The sequence below is a fragment of the Cervus elaphus genome, chromosome 19, assembly GCF_910594005.1.
Source record: "Cervus elaphus chromosome 19, mCerEla1.1, whole genome shotgun sequence".
Lineage (NCBI taxonomy): Eukaryota > Metazoa > Chordata > Mammalia > Artiodactyla > Cervidae > Cervus > Cervus elaphus.
In genome coordinates this window covers 64,554,113-64,575,775 of record NC_057833.1, presented here as the reverse complement: position 1 = coordinate 64,575,775, position 21,663 = coordinate 64,554,113, and the positions used below count along the sequence as shown (strand labels likewise).

Genomic DNA, 21,663 nt, shown 5'->3' with positions numbered 1-21,663 from the left:
AGTGAAGTAAGTCAGACAGAAAAAGACAAATGTCATATGATGTCACTCATATATGGAATCTGATTTTTTTAAAGAAAGATGTAAATGAACTTATTTACAAAACAGACACAGACTTACAGATATGGAAAACAAACTTACAGTCACCACAGAGGGGACATGGTGAGGAGGGGTAGATCAGGAGCTTGGGGTGAACACACGCATGCTGCTACATACAGATAACCAACAAGGAGCTGCTGTCCGGCACAGGCAGCCCTGCTCAGCGCTTCTTGACGACCTCAATGAGGGAAGCATCTGAAAAAGTGTGAATGCATGTATAGCTGAGTCACCCTGTTGTACATCCGAAACTCACCCAGCGTCGTAAACCAACTGTATTCCAATACAATGAAAATATCTCAGAAATGCCTACCTGATTTCAAGGATTCAGTGAGACTTGAGATATGAAAGCATCTTACTCAGTGTGAGACGTTGAGTAAGTTCTAACATAGAATAAACTCTCGCTTAATTTTTAGTTTAATCAGAACTCACATACATTCGTTAGGACTGGATTTGATGATCATCCTACTAGTTATTTATGTAGTGTCAACTCTATGCATATGTGATGTCTCGAGGACTAAGTTTTGAAAATTTGTCTTTAGGTCAGGTTAGTGACATCTTTTTTGGTAATAACGACTTAGGATTTCCACTGGCGATGTCATAAGACAACTGAAGTGAATTTTTTTTGTCTCATTTAAGAATTCCCAGGATACTCACTATTCCCTCCCATGTTTGGGTGATATTGTATTAATGGCATCCTTTTTAAAATCTCAGTAATTAAATTTAGCAGTGTCGTTTTCGAGGAATTTATTTTCATGTTGGTGTGAAGACAAGAAGCAAGGTGCTTGGTGGTATCATTGTTTTGCTTGGGGTTTCTGCTGTATTTTCTCCCCATTGGAGTCCTCTCTGGGGAGGGAGCCTTCTCTCCGTAGCCACGTGCTGGGTACGCAGAGAGAGCCTGATGCCTGGTGGGCACTGGGGTTTACGCAGGTAATGCAGAGCTTGTTTCTCCCTTGCACACGTCTTTAAGATGGAGGAGAAACACATCTGAGGCATGCACTGCAACTTAGCAGTTATAGATCGAGTCTGTAACCCGACGCTAACAGAAAGGAAGTCAGCTCACCCTGCCGTCCCGCTGTCTTGGGGGTGCCAAGGAAAAGGAAAAGTCTCTTTATTTTTCCTGTTCTTGTTTCATTTAGTCTCTGCATTCATATTTTCAGCAGTTTACCTGTTCATTTTTTAAAATTGTAACATGGGCTGTGAAAGCAGAAGTGGTAGGTAGCACTGCTTGGCCGACAAATTCAGAGCCCTGTTTTTCCTGCAAGGGCTCACTGAGAGGAGAGCCTACTGGGTCTCAGGGCCCCAGCGAGACGGGCGTCCCCAAGGCTGCCCGGTGCGGAGGCCGGGCCGCGGCTCCTCCCGGGGTGGTCAGAGGGCAGGGCTGGGAGAGGGGTCCGGGCGGACGGAGGGAGAGCCCGCGGCCATCCCCCGGGGCACCCTGCCGACACCAGGCCCTGGGGCTGCAGGGGCTCTGTTGGCGGAGAGGGGACTTGTGAAAGTCAGCCTCTGCGCTTCGCGTGTGAAAAGTTCTGTTGGACATTCGCACCTACTTCAGAGTCCCTTGGACTGCAGGGATCCAACCAGTCCATCCTAAAGAAAATCAGCCCTGAATATTCATTGGAAGGACTGATGCTGAAGCTGAAGCTCCAGTACTTTGGCCACCTGATGCGAAGAGCCAACTCACTGGAAAAGACCCTGATGCTGGGAAAGATTGAAGGCGGGAGGAGAAGGGGATGACAAAGGATGAGATGGTGGGATGGCATCACTGAATCAATGGACATGAGTTTGAGTGAACTCCGGGAGTTGGTGATGGACAGGGAGGCCTGGCGTGCTGCAGTCCGTGGGGTGGCAAAGACTCAGATACAACTGAGCAACTGAAAAACAACATATCTACTTAAATAAAGTCAGCATAAGCTATCACTGAGACATGCAGTAAGTTAACAAGGCTGGACAGTGACGCGTACACAGAGGACCGTCTTTCTCTCCATCCTGGCCCCTGCTGCCCAGCTGTGCCCCCCTGGGTGTGTTCTCTGGGAGACATTTGGTGTGTGACCCAGCACACGTACACACGTGTCCTCCCTTAGAAACACAGCAGGCTGTTCCAGCATCCTTCATCACGGTGCTCTTTTCCGCGTCACACTATTTTCTGATGTTTCCGAGTGAGTGTATGTGCGAAGACTTTCTCACTCCCGTAGCCTCCAGCCCTGTGCTGCGTGGACGGATGCTCGATTTAATCCATTTTCTCACGGGGAACCCTCGTTGCTTTTCCTCTTTGGTTATCACCAGAGGTGCTAGTAGGAAGGAACTATTTTTAAAACTCTCTCCCTAGTTCGTGAAAACTGTCCCGTGATACAGTGCACGCTCTTGATACGATTAGCACTTTGTCCTAGAGAAAGGCAGAGCAGGAACCAGGTGGGATCTCTGGTTCCAGAACAACAAACACAGTTGACGAAGCTTACAGGGTTTCGCCTTTGATGCAGATCCAAGAACCACACAGGTGCTCTGTCGGACGCACAGGGGGTGGCCCCTGTGCCCAGAGCTGCGTGCCCTCAGGCTGTGACTAAGGAGGGGTGAGCTGGCGGGCACACAGAGACGTCTGTGTCCTCCGAGGGCTGAGCAGTGGGCAGGGTGTCAAGCTACCTGCAGACCACGTGGCCCGCGGGGAAACCCTGCATTCCCACCCAGTGGGATCAGCGCAGTGACTGGACAGCCGCAAAGTGAACAGGCAGTGAGCATTGCTTGCTCCAATGTGGGAGGGGAGAGGGTCCCCGGAGGACGAGCCCGCGGCCCTGTGCCCCAGGATGCCCTGGAAGAGGACAGGTCAGCTAAGGGGTGGAACGGTGTGGGGATAGGAGAGGGAACATCATGGGCGTGGGGACCAGCCGGGCCCGTTGCCAGGCCTTCAGAGTGTGTTCTGGCGGGGTCACCAGGGGCCAGGAGAACCACAGCTCTTTGAAGGACCGAGGAGCTTGGACTTCAGGCTGTGGGGGCCCTCAGAAGGCTCTTTGCCAGGGCTGTGTGGTTGCCCGATGTGTGTTTTTAACATCTTCCAGCGGCCAGGGGAAGGGAGACTGACCTGGAAAGGGGCGGCTGGCATTGAGGGAGTGGTTGGCATCGTGTGAGTGAAGCTCGGCAGGCCCTGCCCGAGACTGCAGGTGGGAGGGCGGGCGTGGGGGGCCCATTAGACTGTGGGGTCAGCAAGGGGGCGGCCGGAGCAGGACGTGCTGAGACATAGCCCCTGGTGGCTTAGTTAGAATGGTGAGCAGTGCATTTAATACATGCATCTTAACCAGTGTCTGATGTTGTTTTTCTTGGGTAAACCCTGGAAGCAGAACTGCTGAGTCAAAGGAAACAATATTTTAAAATCAAATTATCTCCATGAGAGCTTTCCCTGTTTACAAGGCCAGCTAGCAATGAGGGCCTGCCTCCTTGGTGCTCAGTGGTAAAGAATCTGCCTGCTAACGCGGGAGACGAGGGTTCGATCCCTGGTCAGGAAGGTCCCGTGGAGGAGGAAATGGCAACCCCGTCTAGTATTCTTACCTGGAGAATCCCAGGGACACAGGAGCCTGGAGGGCTCCAGGCCAAGGGGTCGCAGAGAATCAGACGGGACTTGGTGACTAAAAACCAACAGGCAAGGAGGAAGCTGTGGGTCCCCTCCAGCCTTGGCCTCAGGAACAGTGTCCGCATCCTTCTGAACTGACCCTAGTTTCTAGGCAGAAAACACCTGTCTTTTCTTGGTTCCATTTGTGTTTCTGTGAGCACTGGCAAGACGGAAGGTTTTTCATGTTTATTTTTCCACCAACTGCATGTTCATGTTTTTTGCTTATTTTTGTCTTCAACCATCTATCCTCTCCTTTTTTATTTCTTCGGGTGCTGTAAATATGTAGTTGCTTCAGCTCTTCCTTTTTTGTATTTGTTGTGGTATATTATCCCTAGTTTGTCGTAGCATCCCACTAGGTTGTTATTATGCTTGCTTTTGTTTATATTGTTTTGTTGATGACGGACGTTTTTCTAAAGTGGAGTAAACTGTTATGTTCATGCTTTCTGTCTCTTTTTTCTTTGTTTTTGGCCATGTGGCCCATGGAATCTTAGTTTCCTGACCCGGGATTGAACCCAGACCTGGCAGTGAAAAGTCCAAGTCCTAACCTCTGGACCACCAGGAATTCCCATGCTTTCTGTCTTTAGTGCTGACAGAGGACTTCCTTGACCTTGGCTTATATAAGTAGTGGGATTTGTATAAACATTCATGTCTATGTTCACTTTTTACCTTTAAATCTTTAATCAGGATTTTTCTGGTGTAAGATGTGTTGTAGCAATCTACCTTTTTTAGTTCCCAATAGTTTAAAAAAAATTAAAAAAAAAAACCCAAAAACCACTTTTTCTAAAACCCAAAATCAGGACACACACCTACCCTAAAATAATATTTATGCAGTTTGTGAAGGAAAGCAGTCTCAGAGATGAGATGTAGAGGTATTTGAATTTCTAAGATATTATACATGGTTAAAAAACAATAGAATGTTTGAAGTCAGTCTATGGGAAAGTTCAGGTCGTAAATATTGCTCATGGTTTATGTGGTTGCAGCCTGCATTTCACTGAAAGCTTAAAGTTCCTTCCTCTTTGAAACATTAATTTAAACGTCGAAATGACTTTTCAAGTGGTTGGTGGCTCTAATCTTTACACAATCATGAGTTCCTTTCTATGCAGAATACTTGAGACAGCCCCTTATTTTGCCCATGGTAGAGGAAATCGGACGATGACCAAAGATTGGGGAATCTTAACCCACAGGGTTAAATGGAGCCTCCACAGAACTGCTTAGAAAAGAAAAGACTGGCTTAACACAGCCTTCAAAAAACTAAGATCATGGCATCCGATTCTATCACTTCATGGCAAATAGGGAATAATTGTAAAGTGACAAATTTTATTTTCTTGGGTTCCAAAACCAGTGAAGATGGTGACTGCAGCCATGAAATTAAAAGATGTTTGCTCCTTGGAAGAAAAGCTTTGACAAACCTAGACAGCCTGTTAAAAAGCAGAGATATCACTTTGCCGACAAAGGTCCATATAGTATAGTCAGAGCTATGGTTTTTCCAGTGGTCGTGTATGGATGTGAGAGCTGGACCATAAAGAAAGTTGAGTGCCAAAGAATTGATGCTTTTGAACTGTGGTGTTGGAAAAGACTCTTGAGAGTCCCTTGGACTGCAAGGAGATACAGCCAGTCCATCATAAAGGAAATCAGTCCTGAATATTCATTGGAAGGACTGATGCTGAAGCTGAAACTCCGGTACTTTGGCCACCTGATGTGAAGAGCTGACTCATTTGAAAAGACTCTGATGCTGGGAAAGATTGAGGCAGGAGGAGAAGGGGAAAACAGAGGATGAGATGGTTGGATGGCATCATTGACTCAATGGACATGATTCTGAGCAAGCTCCAGGAGATAGTGAAGGACAGGGAAGCCTGGCGTGCTGCAGTCCATGGGGTCGCAAAGAGTCAGACATGACTGAGCAACTGAACACCACCACCACCCCAACAGAACTGCAGAAGTCTCTGGAAATAAAATGCCACAGCCCCTTACATTTAACCATCTTGGCAGCGAGGCAAACATTTTCTGAACTTTTAGAAATAATTTAGGTGCCTAATGGAAGTCTAAATATTTAAATTTATTTTGTTTTTAAATTCTGGAGCTTGGTCGGTCTTTTTCCTAAGAGAGAGCACTGTCCTGGTCTGGCTGTGTAGGAGAGATTTTGAGACAAGTCTGAGGATGGGACTGTGTTGACATCTGCTTGGGGTGGGCTGTGCTGTCCACTTCAGCCTGTGCTCCTGGCTCCCCGGCGAAGCCTGGCTTCTTAGTGAACGCTCTCTGCAGGGGCCCGAGGTGGGCTTCCCTGGCTTTCAGGCCACCCAGAGTGCCATGTGTATCTGTTTGATAAACTCTGTGGTTTGTCTGTTCTCTGTGTTTTTCCCAACTTGCTGTAAAAAGAAGAAAGAAAAGCAAGCAAGCAAACATACTATGTTAAGTGTTTTTCATTTTGCTTGAGTTCATGGAAAATGTAATTGCATTTCTAAAACAACAAAAGATTGTTTCTCTGGGGAGATTGGGGGGCATTTAGTCTTTTTTTTTTTTTTTTTAAGGCTGTGAATATTGACTGTGAAAATGGATATATGATTTTCTGAGGACGTTTGTTTCAGCAGGCTAAGCAGTGTTTGTTCCCAGAGCAGGGCTGTAACTGCTGACGCTGGGGTGTCAGAGGCTGGGAGGGGCTGAGGTTGGGAGGCATCGTTTTGCTCCTTAGACACAGGTTTCTGTGTTGTCCAGGTGTCGGTCCTACCCGTTCATCTTACCTTTGCAGTTCGGGGTTTCCAGACTCAGCATCCTAGACAGTTGGGCTGGACGATTCTTTGTTCCGAGGGGCTGTCCTTTGCATCCTGGGATGTTTAGCAGCACCCCTGGGCCCTCCTCACTAGATGCCAGCGCTCCCCTGCCCTCCCAGCCCCGACAGTTAAAGAATGTCACCCTGTACCTTGTGATGTGGCGTCTCTGGGGCCTGTAATCCCCGTGTGAGCAGGTCAGCACGCAGGTTTGACTTTTCCATGGAGTGCTTTCAAGTCGAATGGTTATCTTCAGAGCAGTAAGGGGGTCCTGGGAGGCACCTTTCCGTAGCTTCACTGGAACTTCAGTGACCTTTTGCAGCCCTGAAATTAACTTCCTGAATGTGTTATATTGCAGATGAGGCCTGTGAGCTGAGGGTTGGGTGGAGGCTCTGGGCGGTTGTTTTCTAGAAACGCTGACCTGCTGCAGGCGTCCTTCGACTCCGGCCGAAGGTGGGAATCACACGGTGCTCCCATGGTTGTTAAACCTCATTCTTTACTGTGCTCGTGGCGTCAATCACGAGAGCAGGAGGCTCCTTTCCTGAAATACCTCCCTGCCCTTCTGGGATGTGCAGGGCGTTCAGGTTTTGGCCTTCTGTGGACGGCTGACCTACTCAGGTGAAACGTCCACCCGCCAGGGAAAATCTGGACAGTCAGCCACAGCCGGCAACAAGCCCGTGCCTGACTGTGTGTCTTAGGGACCGCAGGCTCCGCACTCAGTCAGGGTTCAGTGACCTGTGCTCTCCGCACGCGTGGTTCAGCTCCCCCCTCACTGTTGCCGATTTTTAAAGCTGCTTCCTTCTCAAACTCACACCGACAGGACCATGCCTATCAAACTAAAGGCAGAGAACCGTGTCGCAGGCGCAGCCTCTGAAAGAGAATGTTGTACTTGCATTAAGTTTGGATAATGAGTCATGCTTTTCTATTGGGTTTTTCTTAATAAAGCAATAATTACTTCATGAAAAATTGGTCTGAAAGGTGGCCATTGATGTGTAATTTTGTGTTTCACATTAAAATGTACTTGTCTTACATAATTTTTAGTATTTCTTTCAAGCATAACTGCCTACATAATGCAATTATATTAACTCATTGCTAAATGTATTTTTATTAATTATGTAACTGGAGTGAATTACAAATCTCTTGCCAAAAGCATTGCTTTGCTTACACTGAACAAGCAGTTAATCATGTTTGGATCTGTTTTTTTTTTTTTTTAGCAAAGTTTTGATGATGTTATAACGCTTCTTGATAATTAGAATAAGGTGAACTATTGCTGCATTGTGTAAGGTGCCCGTTAATGCTTTTTAAAGGACTATGGAATAATAATTAGAACTTAGAATTATAGTCAACTTTCAGTGATCACTTCAAGGATGACTGCTAACAGAGGGAAGAAGAGCTGTTGCAGAAAATAAGAAGCACTGGAAAGAAATACAGGAGACCTGGCCGTCCTCAGCCTCTCTCTCCAGACCTAATGTTTCATCTACGGCAGCAGTGGCCTGGCCTGTAGAAGGGGAACCGCAGCCTCAGATTAGAAATCCACTTTGGAGGACAGCATACTCGCCGGGTTTTTTTCTCCCGCCCAGCAGATTCTGATTGGCCCTTGTCAGAATACATTTCTGTATGGACCCCAGAAACAGGAACCCATTGTTTGTTCCCTATATAATGCAAAGGTAGCATATAGAAGCATTTACTGAGGCTGACCCCAGGGTTGGGTGTGGCTGGATGCCTCCTAGGAAACACGAGGAATAGGAGACGGCTTCCAGGCCCTTCTCCCTTTCCTTCTGTTAATGTCTCACCCAGGCATGAGTTTTCTCTGTTTGAGGATCCACATTCAGTTTATGGCTTTCAAGAAAGAGAGGCAGCTAACATCATCGCTCTAAAGATTAGAGAGGAAGAATCCAGAAATGTGAGGACCGTGTGTACAAGCGTTTGAGGGATGATATTAGCCCTGTCTCTAACTTATTCAATGTAAAAACTTGTCAGCAGCTAGCTATCTCTATAGTTTGTTTGAATCATCTGACCTTGTCTCTGTCTAAACATAGACATTTCAGGAATACAGCCAATCCATGCTTTCTGTTCTGGCCTCCTGAAAATCAACCAAAGCCCACATGTGCTTATGCAAATGGTAGAAGTGTGAGTCTGTGTGCAGACAGGACCTCGGGTGAACGGTGCTCACACACGCTTTCTGTTCATGTCTCCCTTTAGGGCAGTAGTCTCATAGCTTTGGAGTCTGGATAGATTCAAACTCCGAGTGTTTATAGTCTTCCAGAGTTTCTAGATCTGTTGATTGAGAAACAGATGGAAATCTTTAACCTGTGGATTTTTATTTTTCAGTGCTTATCTTAGAGAAGTCTGTTGGTTGAATTTATTTCAGATAAGGTCATGGGCTTGAGCTCTGCACCCAGGACTTAGCTTTGCAGATTCCACGATGGCATTGTACTGCCTCCAAAGAGATGGTGTCCAGGGGACCATGTTCAAAGAGGGCATCCTCTCAGCCCACAGACACCTGTGAGTGTCTGCTGTGTTGGGGCACACCAGTAGATAAGACGAAGCATAAACATGTGAGTAAATGAGAAAACCATCAGATAAGTGCCCACGCATTGTTAAAAGGGGGTGAAGCCATCAAATGATAGTTATTTCTGGAATGAAGTCAATAAAGATGGATTAGGCCTCAGCGGGACAAGAATGAACTGTAGAGCGTCCGAACGCACAAAGGCCCAGGATGTCATTGCATTCACACTGCACAGAGTATCGCGGACGGTTTACATTGGAGAGATGTTTTCATTATTTCCACCCTGCTTCCCTGCAAAGTGGCGTATTTCAGAATACCTCGGGAAAATGTTTGCTCGCAGACATTATAGAGGAACAAGGAACTGCAGGGCAGCGGGGAACTGACGGTACACCCGAGCCTGCAGGCAGTGGGTGGCACCTGAGTTCTTTGCTCTAAAGAAAAGGATTCGTGCTATTTAACCAAAAAATTGTGTATTTGATATGTGCAAAACCCCAAATGAGCAGGATTTGAGGGAAACCAGAGAGGATAGGAAAGGACTCAGTAAATGAGAGGGAACATCTGGATTCCTTTGCTGTGCGAAGGACCCAGGCACGCCCCCTCCCCCCAGCCTCAGGGGGGTCGGGGAAGGAGATAGCCCCTCCCCCAGGGCCACCGCTGCCAGCCCCGTGGTCCCCCTGACCTCACCTCACCTTCCAGGGCTTTCTCTGGACAGGCTTTCCTTGCAGCCGGCAAGCACGCCTGCCTTGCTCACACCGTGAACCAGCCCTTTCTGAGGGGCGGCAGGCCCTGTTTACTTTCCCTCCTTGTCACGTTTGTGACAAAAGGAGTCTGCTCTCTCTTCTCACAGCCTCTCTTCCTGTGTCCCCCACAGCTCGGTCATCTCGTGTTTGCTTTTGCAGAGGCTGCAGCCGAGTTCCACTCATTCAGTCCTCGTAATAAAATAGGCCTCGGGCTGAGGCCTGCACAGCTTTGAATACTGGCTCAGCACCCAGAAAATGTTCGAAACGCAGACTTGTCACTTGGTAGCTCAGATGGTAGAGAATCCGCCTGCCATGCAGGAGACCCGGCTTCAGTCCCTGGGTCGGGAAGATCCCCTGGAGGAGGCCATGGCAACCCACTCCAGTATCCTTGCCTGGAGAATCCCATGGACAGAGGAGCCTGGCGGGCTACGGTCCATGGGGTCACAAAGAGTCGGACATGGCTGAGCGACTAAGCTCACCTGGCTCACGGAAATTGTGTTTCTGTTTCCCCCGTGGATTGTGAGTCTGTTAAGAGCAAGACCTGTTCTTAACTTTTTAGCTGTGATGTTTCACAAAGTATGTCGTCAGATAAGAAGCTTGTCACATGGCATCCAATGATTCTCAAAGAAGCAAGGGTGACAGGAAATAGTGGAGCACCTGGGTTCCTAGGATGAAACCAACGGTTGTGTGAAGAGCTGCTTTTCTAAATCCAACTAGGTAACTGACCCTGGGCCCCTGTCCACAGACCAGTCATCCCTGGGTAGGAAGCCTCCCGTGAGAGCCCGCAGGGGAGATGCCGCGGCCCCTGGTCCACACGCCTGCAAGCAGACCCTCGGTGGTTTGGGGCGCGGGGGTCGGGGGCGGGGATGATGCGGCTCTTTGCTCTCTTTAGAGAAGCGCGATTCTTACCACATCAGGATGTGGAAGGGCTTCCCTGCCGCTGGGGTGCAGGAGGAGGAGAGGGCCGCCAGGTGGAAGGGTCCACAATCTTCCTGGTACGTGTTCCGCTGGTTGACCAGGAAGCCCGCCTGAGGAGCAGGGCGCACCCCCAACCCGGGGCCCCAGGGTCTCCAGGCTGCCCCCCTGCCTCCCCTGGTGCCCTTCATGACGTGGCAGGGCCCGGTCACTTTGCTGTAACAGGCACCGCCCCCCGCGTCCCTGCTATGTTGTCCTCTTCTCTTTCTCAGGGACCCTTGTCTTCCAAATTCCATATTTGTTTTCAGCGTTCTCACTGCTTCCTCTCCTGTTTTCAGTCCATGGGGTCGGACACGACTGAGGGACTTCACTCTCTTTTCTTTTCTCCTGTTTGCACTAGCTGTCTTCCTCCTTTGCCTTTTTTCATCCCCGTTTTATCCCATGCCTGCCCTCCACCTCCTCCAAAGCAAGGAATGAAAGGAACAGCCGTTCACAGAACTTGGGAAGGAGTGATGTTATCAGATGACAATCCAGAGGTCACCCGGGCACCTCCCCTTAAGGCGGGGAGAGGAGTTTGTGACAGTGTCGCGGGCCACGTGTTAAAAATGGCAGCGGTCCTGAGCGGCCGTGCCTTCCTTATCTTGCTCGTCCTGGCGCTTAGCAGGGCGTGTGCACAGAAGGATGAGCTCAGTGACGGGTGCCGGCCAGCGCGCCAGTCACTGAGTGTTAACCTGCACGAGGCTCTGATGGCTTTTGGGCCGCCTTGGCCCTGAGCGTTTCCCCTGATTTCTGGTTCACGCCCTTCGCTTCCTCCTTCTCTTAAATTGTGTCATTGGTGCTTTCCCTTATAATCCTCGGACGACTTTGACATAAATGGCCATCTTGACAGATGTGATATTTTAATAAAATACCAGCTGAGTAATATGTCCACTCTTGTTGAGGTCAGACACTTCATTTGGGGAGAGTTGATTCTCAGAGTCTGAGTGAGTGGTAAACTGTGAGCGGACACTCACCCTCTGTGCTAGCTGTCAGACGCCTCCCGTGACAAGTCGCCTCTGGGGGTTGCTTTGGGGGCAGTCAGAGCTGCCCTACAGAAGTGACTCCCAGGAGGCGTGGACACCAGCCTGTCCTGAGAGCCCTCGAGCTTGGGGGAACTTTGAACAACAATGTAGGAAAAGAGAAAAAACTTTCTCAGTTGCTGATATTAATAGCATTACTATTTTCCTGATTTTTACAAACAATGCATATTTACTATAGAAATCATAGTAGAGAAATTTACTAAAGAAAGTGAAAATAACCCAATTTCTTACTATCTCTTCTTTTTTGTGTATATTCATCTATGTTTTTATGTACACATAAAAAAGACAAACCCCAATGTAGCACAGATACGTGGGCTTCCCAGGTGGCATAGCAGTGAGAACCTGCCTGTCAATGCAGGAGATGTAGGAGTTGTGGATTCGACCCCTGAGTCGGGAAGATTCCCTGGAGAAGGAAATGCAACCCACTCCAGTTTCCTTGCCTGGAGAATCCCATGGGCCGAGGAGCCTGGCGTGCTGCAGTCCATGAGCAAAGAGTTGGTTGCAGAGAGTCGGACATGACTGAGTGACTGCACGCATACATGTAACACACACACACACACACACACACCTATCCATGTACCTGGTGTGTAGCTCATCCTTGTTAAATGGTTGCATGGTGTTTCATTGTAAGGTTATTCCATAATTTTCTAGCCAGCTACATTTATGTTGTTTCCATTATTTTTAGCATTATAAAATAGAGAACATTCGAATTAAAGTCTCTCCTGGGGAGCCTGAGTTGGACAAATGGTTCAACCACCTTTTGAATCTATGCTTGCTTCTCAAGTGTAGAGTTGAACTTCATGAGCCCTTGGGTGTCATACCTAAGGTTGGTTTTGATCATATTTATGGTTTCCTGCCCTCCCTTGCGGCTTTCTGTGGCAGAGGAGTGCAGACAGCGGTCAAGGGCACGCCTGCTGCACTCAGGGTGCTGGAACCCAAATCCCTTTTATTCACCTTACTGTCTGAGCAACTTAGTGTCACAAAGAGTTGGCAGAGGTATGGTGAAGTCTTAAGCCCCCCGTGCCTCAGACTGTGACTGTATTTGGAGGTAGGGTTTTAAAAGAGCTGTGAAGGTTAAGTGAGGTGACTGGTATGGGCTCCAATTTCAGTAGGACCAGTGTTCCCCATAAGGGGAGCTCACATGACCACAGAGTGGGTGCATGGTGTCCCTAGGACAAGGAGGGAGGACACGGGTCAGCACCTCGGCCTCAGCCCGCCAGCTCCCTGAGCCGTGAGAAAAGGGATCGGTGTTGTCTGAGCCCCGGCCTGCGGCGCTTGTTACGGGGGTCCCGGAAAACCCATGCAGCAGCCCTCCTCCTCCTGTGCCCCGACTCAGTCCATCAGAGACCCCCCTGCCCCCTCCAGAGCATGTCGACCGCTGACCGCTTGTCCCCTTCGCTGCCTTCACCGGAGTCCCCGCCCCCACGTCTCCAGCCTGGCTTGTCCCAGCAGCCGGAGGGTGTGGTCAGGCACATCCCAGCACTCATTTCCCTTACATTCAGCTCATGAAGAATCATGTCAAAGCTGTGGTTTCTCCAGTGGTCATGTATGGATGTGAGAGTTGGACTATAAAGAAAGCTGAGCGCTGAAGAATTGATGCTTTTGAATTGTGGTGTTGGAGAAGACTCTTGAGAGTCCCTTGGACTGCAAGGAGACCCAATCAGTCCATGCTAAAGGAGATCAGTCCTGGGTGTTCTTTGGAAGGACTGATGCTGAAGCTGAAACTCCTGTAGTTTGGCCACCTGATGGGAAGAATTGACTCATCGGAAAAGACCCTGATGCTAGGAAAGATTGAGGGCAGGAGGAGAAGGGGATGAGAGAGGATGAGATGGTTGGATGCCATCACCGACTCAATGGACATGGGTTTGGGTGGACTCTGGGAGGCCTGGTGTGCTGCAGTCCATGGGGTCACAAAGAGTCAGACACGACTGAGCAACTGAACTGAACTGAATGCAGAATCAGAGCTCAAATCCATGATGTGGTCCAGCAGTGATCTGGCCGCTGGTCACCTCCAGCCTTTCCTCCAGCGATTCTCCAGCTCCAGCTCCTCAGCACCCCGGGTTCCCACCCTCTGCTGGTCCCACCGAGGCACATCTGTGCGCCCCTCGGCCTGGAGCACCCCTCCTGCAGACGCCCGGGTGCACAGCTGCACCTCCTTAAAGTCTTGGCTCAGACGCCGTCTTCTCACTGAGGCTCTTACCAGCATTTGTCTGTCCCCACCCATGGCCTCCTGTTCCCTGTCTTGTTTTATTTTTCTCCATCATCCTTGTAATCATCTCACTGCTGTGTAGTGGGCTCCTGTTGTTAAGTATTGCGTGGTGGTTGTTGGCCGTCTCCTGGGTTCACCACGCAGAGGCTGTAACTGCGGGCACGGAGAACTCCTGGGTCCTGGGTCAGGGTACCCAGTGGGGCCTCCCACGAGCCGGGCACACAGTTGCTGAACATCTGCGTGCATCAGAGTGCTCACACAGACGAAGGCTTTCCGGCCCTGACCACAGCCTCGGACCCTGGGCGCGTGGTCCGGCTTCCTGCGTGGGGGGCCTTTCTGACTCGGGCCGTTTCCGCACCCCCCCCCCCCCCCGCCACCCCCACAGCCCTCCTCCCTCCCGCCCTCACCCTGGACCCCTGGGTTGGCAGGGGGGACAGTTGCTCCGCCAGTGGGCATCCCCGGGGAACAGGGGCCCCCCTGCAGGTCAGGACCCCTGCAGGCAGAGGGGCCTCTGGGGGGATGTAGCGATGGAGGGTGAAGCCGGGACGCAGCAGGGTTTGGGCAGAGGGTGAAGCAGGAGAGTGTGGGGTGGCGGGAGGTGGGGAGCCGAGCGGAGGCAGCCCAGGGCCCCGTGCCGGCCCCAGCTTCCCGGCTCTCGGTCCCGGGGGCCTTGGGTGGCTCAGCTAGGGGGAGTCTGGACCTCGCTCTTCTCTACCTGCCCTTGATTGAGGAAGAAGAGCAAAGAAAAAGCTCGAATCTTATTATTTTTTTTTTAATGAATTCAGCTTGTTTTTGTTTGGTTTACTTCCTAGATTTCAGAGTTCGTTCCTGGCTGAAAAGTTTTCTTTATCTGTTTGGCTGTGCAGGGTCTCTGTTGCCGCACGCAGGGTCTAGTTCTCGGAATCAGAGACCCCCTGCATGGGCAGCGTGGGGTCTTAGCCCCTGGGCCAGCAGGAAAGACCCTCCCCAATATTTGTGTGGCTGCATACATTATTTTAGCCACGCCGAGGGTCAGATAGGCCTTTCTGGGTTGCTCTGAGACCCTAAGCACTGTGTACCTTAGGGAAGAATGGATGAGGAGCTGCAGACAGATGCCTCCTCAGAAGCTCCAGGCGTCACTGTTGCTCGTCTGGCTTCTAAGTGGGGCCTGGGGTGGCCGTTTCCCTTTGATCCCGTAGTACAGGTAATCAGTCCCGTCGTAGGACACTGGATTTCACATTTCTTCTTAGGCTATAACTCTTAAAAAGAATTAATAGTGTTTCTTTTCCCTTCTGCCTCTTACTCAGATAATAATCTGGTAGAGCCTTTCTTTTATATCTTTTTCCCACATAAGAGGAGTACGTGAATGAACATTAAGATTCAAGATTTTTTCTTACCAGTCACCCTTGTTTGCGGTGGGAGCTCAGACAAAATGGCTGGAATAGCAGCAAATACAGTTTTCCTGAAACGGTCACCTTCAAGGGATTGGGCTGCTTACCAGTGAGTTCCTTAGGCGAAGGGATGGCGCCTCTGTCTCTGGAAGCTCACAGAGCAGATGAGGCTGACGGCATCACAGTTTGTACTGAGCCAGGCACGAGGCAGGGGCCGCCCGCAAAGTCTTCTGATGGCCTCATCTCACCTGTCTGGTGTCTTTGCCCTTTGGAAGGGCAATTCATCGCATCCATGGGGAAGAAGTGCTTTAAAAACCACGGTATCCTCTGCTTCTCAGTAGTTTTGACTCCTTTTATCATTGCAAATAATAATTATAAAAATTCACTCCCAGTTAGTGTGTGACGCATCTTTGCCACCAAAATGTTCCATTACTGTTGTGATTGGAAAGATTTAAACACCCTCCAGACCCCAGCCCCGCTACTGTGGTTCACTCCGTTCTCATCGGAAAATTCTAATCAGTAAATTAATTGCCAGTCAAGGGTATTTCTCCAGTTAGAAAAATTCATTGCTTAAAATGTAGCATTTAAGAGAAGGTTAATAGGAAAGCTAATTATGGTTAGTTTGATACCAATGATTGTTTCCTGTTCATTATTTTTTTTTAAATGGCTTATTTGATTCCTTAAGGACTACCTGTTTGGATGAATAAAGAAAAACATGTATTTAATTTTCCTGCTTTCTAAATCATCTAGCATACATTTATATAGAATTGTTCACCTTGTTTTTTTCTTTTTATAAAAATGGAAGCATCTTGGCCCTTCCCTGGTGGTCCAGTGGTTAAGACTCAATGCTAAAAAAAAAAAAAAAACAAAACTCAATGCTTCCAACACAGGGCACACAGGTTCAGTCCCTGGCTGGGAGTAAAGCTGCTTGTGTCGTGGAGCGAGACACAAAAAGAAGAAAAAAAGTAAATTAAGAAATAAAATAGTTTTAATTTTTTTAAAAAAGCATTTTGACTCATACATGAATGTTCATAGCAGCGTCATTCATAATACTCAAAAAGTGAAAACAACCCAAATATTCATTAGTTGGTGAATGGATAAATAAAATGGGTTCATCCATACCATGGAGTTGCTTAACAATAAGAGAAAAATGAAGTAGTGATACATGCTATATATAGATGAACATTGAAAACATTGTATGTTAAGTGAAAGAAGCCAGTTACAAAAGGCTGCATATTTGTGATTCCAGAGGGCACATCGCTTGGATTCTCAGCTGTTGCCATCTTTGAAAGCCTTGCATTTTTGTTTTGCACTGGACCCCCCAAATTATCTAGTTAGTCCTACTGATTTGTTACTTTAGGTTCAGGTCTTTAATTACTCTGGAATTTGTGTGTGTGTGTAGCTTGTGTGAAGAAGAAACTTTATTTTTTTTTTATTTTGTGCTTTTTGCAAATGGACAACCAGTTATTACAGCACTCTTTCTTGAGTAGTTAATCCTCTTCCCATGATTTAGAATACCACTTTTATTATTGTTCTTTTCTATGAATCTGGTCATCAATTCCTGCACAAATGCTGTTTTATTCACTTTATATTCACAATGGGATATATATATATATATATTTAGTAGTAGGGTAAGACGTGTTCTTTTTAAGATTGCCTTGTGCTTGCTTTGGTAGCACATATATTAAAATTGGAATGATACAGAGAAGATTGGCATGGTCCCTGTGCAACGATGACATGCAAATTTGTGAAGCATTTCATATTTTTCTTAACATTAAAAAAAAAGATTGCCTCAATTATCTTGTATGTTTATTCACTTGCTTTAATTATTTGTATCAGCATGTCAGATTCCTTACAAATTCCATTTAGTATTTTTTAAAGGATTTTATTAAATTTATAAATAATTTGATGGAAAGTTAAAGTCTCTCTGGGTTTCCCTTGTGGCTCAGCTGGTAAAGAATCTGCCTGCAATGCAGGAGACCTGGGTTTGATCCCTGGGTTGGGAAGATCCCCTGGAGAAGGGAAAGGCTATCCACTCCAGTATTCTGGCCTGGAGAATTCCATGGACTGTATCGTCCATGAGGTCCCAAAGAGTCGGACACGACTGAGTGACTTTCACTTTCACTTTCAAAGTCTCTGTACTATTGAGTCTTCCCACCCAGGGACAAGCTATGTCTCTGTTTTAATTCTTTATATCCTTTGGTAAAGTTTTATTTTCTCTACAACAGTCTTGTATGTCAGGCATTTTCAAATGGGCTTATTCCTAAGTTTTTCTAATTGATCATTGCTAATGTACACAAAGATAACAATTTCTATTTTTGATCTTGTGTTTGGCATCCTTGCTGGCCGGCATCTTTATAGATCTTGTGGTTTGCTTGTTGGTTCTCTTGGCTCTTCATGCAGACACTTTAAAAATCTGCAAATAAAGACTGTTGTGTGTCTTTTTTCACTCATGTGTAGATCTTACATGGGGGCACCCAGATGGCTCACTGGTAAAGAATCTGCACGCTAATCAGTTCCTAGGTAAGGAAGCTCCCCTGGAGGAGGAAATGGCAACCCATCCCAGTGTTATTGCCTGGGAATCCCATGGACAGAGGAGCCTGGTGTGCTGTAGTTCATGGGGTCACAAAGACATAGCAACTGAACAATAACAACAACATATGTTCTTCTTTTTCTTGAGATACTGCTTTGGCTAGTACAAGTCGTATTCTTCAATTGGGATACTTCCAGCATTTCATCATTAAATAAAAAATTTACCATTGGTTTTTCATAAATTTCTTTTTTCAGCCTAGGGAAAATTTCTGTTTCTGGTTTGTTAAGAGTCTTACCATGAATGTGTTTTGCATTTTATCAAATCTTTTCTCTGTAATAATTAACAAATCACCTGATTTTTCTCTTGTATTTTGTTAATACAGTAATTATCTTCATAGAATTTTCTCTTACAAAACCACCATTGTATTTCTGGAATAGATTCTGCCTGTTCTTGATAAATTGACTAACCAATATTTTATTTAGGGTTTTGAACCTTTGTTTGTAAGTGTGAGGGATCTGTTGTTTTTGTTCTGGGTTGTTATTGTCTGACTTGAGTATCAGGGTCATGTTAACCCATTCAGTACATGGAGCAGCCGTTCTCTCTCCCCGTAATTAATGATCCTGTCCAAAATGTCAAGAGTCCTGAATCTAAGAAAATTTCTGCTAGATTCAGAAGAGAAGCTGAGTGGCCTTCTGTTTTTCCCTTAAGTTCCTGAATAGTTTATATAACATAAAATTTACCTATTCCTTGAAAGTCTGGTATAATTCACCTAAAATGATCTGAGTTTGGTTCCTTTTCAAAGGGTAGATCTTTGACTACCTTTTTGATTTTTTCTAGAATACTGATCTCAATGGTTTTCTTCTTTCTGAGCTAATGGTAATAATAATATTTTCTTGGAAAATTGTTTTTTCATTTATTTTTAATTTATTCATATTAAATTGATTACATTTTTCTGGATTTAAAAAAATAATAGTTATGTTGTTGTTGTTCAGTCACTAAGTCATGTCCAACTTTTTGCAACCCCACAGACTGCAGCACTCCAGGCTTCCCTGTCCTTCACTATCTCCCAGAGTTTGCTCAGACTCATGGTCCATTGAGTCGGTGATGCCATCCAACCATCTCATCCTCTGTCGTCCCCTTCTCCTCCTGCACCCAATCTTTCCCAGCAAAAGTGTCTTTTCCACTGAGTTGCCTCTTCACATCAGGTGACCAAAGTATTGGAGCTTCAGCTTCAGCATCAGTCCTTCTAATAAATATTCAGGGTTGATTCCTTTAGGATGGACTGGTTCTATCTCCTTTCATAGTAGTTATAGTCTTTTTCTTTTTAAAACTCATTTTGACAAAGATTTGTTTCATTTGACCTTGAAAATTATCAAGTTTGGGGCTTCTTGATCAATTCTACTATTTTTTGTTCATTTTCTTTGAATTTTGGTTTCTCCTTCTTCATCTCTGTTATCTTTATTAACTGCCCCTTTCTATGTTTATTTTGTTTCTCTTTTTCTGGTTTTTTGAATTGAAAATTTAGGCCACTCAATTCTTTATTGAAGTATAGTTTATTTACAGTGTTGTATTAGTTTCTGGTGTATAGCAAAATGATACATATATATTTTTAAGTTATATATATATATATGTATGTATATATATATACACATACCCTTTTCAGATTTTTTATTATACTTTATCACATGATACTGAATATGGTTCCCTGTCTTAGGCAGTGAATTCTCACCGTTCAGCTGTGCTGCGTATAGTAGTGTGTATCTGTTAATCCCAAACTCCTCATTTGTCCCTCCGCCTTTCCCATTTGGTTATCTGTAAGTCTGTGGGTCTGTTTCTCTCTTGTATATGCATTCACCTGTATTATTTTGTAGATTCCACATACAAGAGGTTATCATACAGTATTTGTGTTTCCCTGTCTGGCCTCCTTCACTTAGGATGATGACCTCTGGGTCCATCCATGTCACTGCAAATGTCAGTATTTCGTTTTTTGTTATGGCTGGCTAGTATTCCTTTGTGTGCATGTGTGTGTGTATCATATCTTCTTTATCCCCTTATACATCCATCTGTGGATGGACATTTGTATCACTCCCCTGTCCTAGATACTGTAAATAGTGCTGCTATAAACATGTGTGTTTTTGAATTAGCGTTTTCTCTGGATATATGCCCAGGAGTGGGATTGCAGGATCATATGGTAGTTCTATTTTTATTTTTTTAGGGAACCTCCATACCGTTCTCTATACTAGCTGCACCAATTTACATTCCTACCAACAGTGTAGGAAGAGTCCCTCTTTCTCCACACCATCTCCAGCATGTCTTATTTGTAGACTTTTTGATGATGGCCATTCTGACTAGTGTGGGGTGGTACCTCACTGAAGTTTTGTTTTCCATTTCTCTAATAATTAGCAATGTTGAGCATCTTTTCACGTGCCTATTTTGGCCATTTATTATTTTCTAAACAGGGAGTTAAGACTAAATTTTCCTAAGTATTACTTTTCCAGCAGCTTGATGGTTTTATGGCTCATTTTTAAACAGTTCTGTTTTGATTTTTTTCCTCTAATCTGAAAGTTGTTTGCAAGCGTGTTTTAGAATTTCTACATGTATAGGATTCTTTTGGTTATACAAATTCTGTCAGATTATTTGGCCTGGATGTTTTCTGTGTTGAGAATGGTTTTGAGCGCTCCTTTGTGATCTAATTCAGAATCATTTCTGTGAAGATAATAAAGACCAACACTTGTAAATGCTTATTCAGATGCTCTTGTCCCTAGCTTTCTGTCTTGACTGATGGTTTCTGAGAAAACTATGATAAAAGTCTTTTCATGATTACTGCTTTGTGAATCATATACTGGTATTCAAAGTTATGAACAATTTTGCAAAAATAAAAATGGACACATTTATAAACATAAATTTTAGCCCAGCCATGGTGCCTGGCTTATGCTAAGGAAGTGAGTCATCACCTAGATAGACGGGGCTGGATTTCCACATGAAAACAACCTAAGGACTTAATAGCACAAAAATATTGTTCATTATCTTAAAACAAAGAAGCTGTTCTAGCCACTCTTAGGAATCTCTCTAACCTCACAGAATACTCAGAGGTGTAGTCCAGTAAATTTTTCTACATAATTTATAATAATGAAAAACCAGAAATAAAAATCCAATGGTAACTGTTAAATCATTTAAGACCTATTATGTGGGCTTTTAAAATCATATTATTTAAAAGACTATTAAGTAGATAATCAAGAAGGACCCTATGTATACCAAGGGAAGTCTATCAACACTCTGTAATAATCTATTTGGGGAAAGAATTCGAAGATGAATAGATACATGTATATGTGTGACTGAAAAAGATTCTGTACACCTACAATCCATACAGCATTGTAATCAATGTTACTCCAATAAAAAGTAGAAATCAGTTTAATTTAAAAAAGAAGGAGGGGACATATGTATACCTGTGGCCGATTCATGTTGATGTATGGCAGAGACCAACATAAGACTGTAAAGTAATTATCCTCCAATTAAAGATAAATAAATTAACCCCAAAAAAGAGTAGTGGAAAAAACTTTTTAAGATTATGGGGTTATAATTCCTGTTAATTTAACAAATCAGCATATAAAATAGTATATATTATGATCACCTTTTGAGAAAAACAATACAGGTACATTAAATATATGCCTAGAATAAAAACACTGTCTCTTAAATGATGATATAATTTCATTTTATTCTTTATATTTGACTGTTTTTTCAAAATTTTTCCAATGATGATTTATGTAATAATAAGATATGTACCTTTGGAAGCATCTTTTGTCACATAATTCGTTTTGTCTAGAAGGTATGTAACCCAGTATCAGATGA

The 21,663-nt window shown here is 45.5% G+C and overlaps 1 protein-coding gene and 1 non-coding gene across 2 annotated transcripts in view; both read left to right on the top strand.

Annotated features, from left to right (window-relative positions):
* The window catches only part of PLCL2 (phospholipase C like 2), a 213,215-nt gene that overhangs the window by 54,497 nt on the left and 137,055 nt on the right, over positions 1-21,663 (top strand). The window lies entirely within an intron of this gene.
* On the top strand, positions 16,942-17,048 carry LOC122676212. The gene has a single exon (XR_006335496.1). It is a non-coding gene; the product is annotated as a U6 spliceosomal RNA (small nuclear RNA).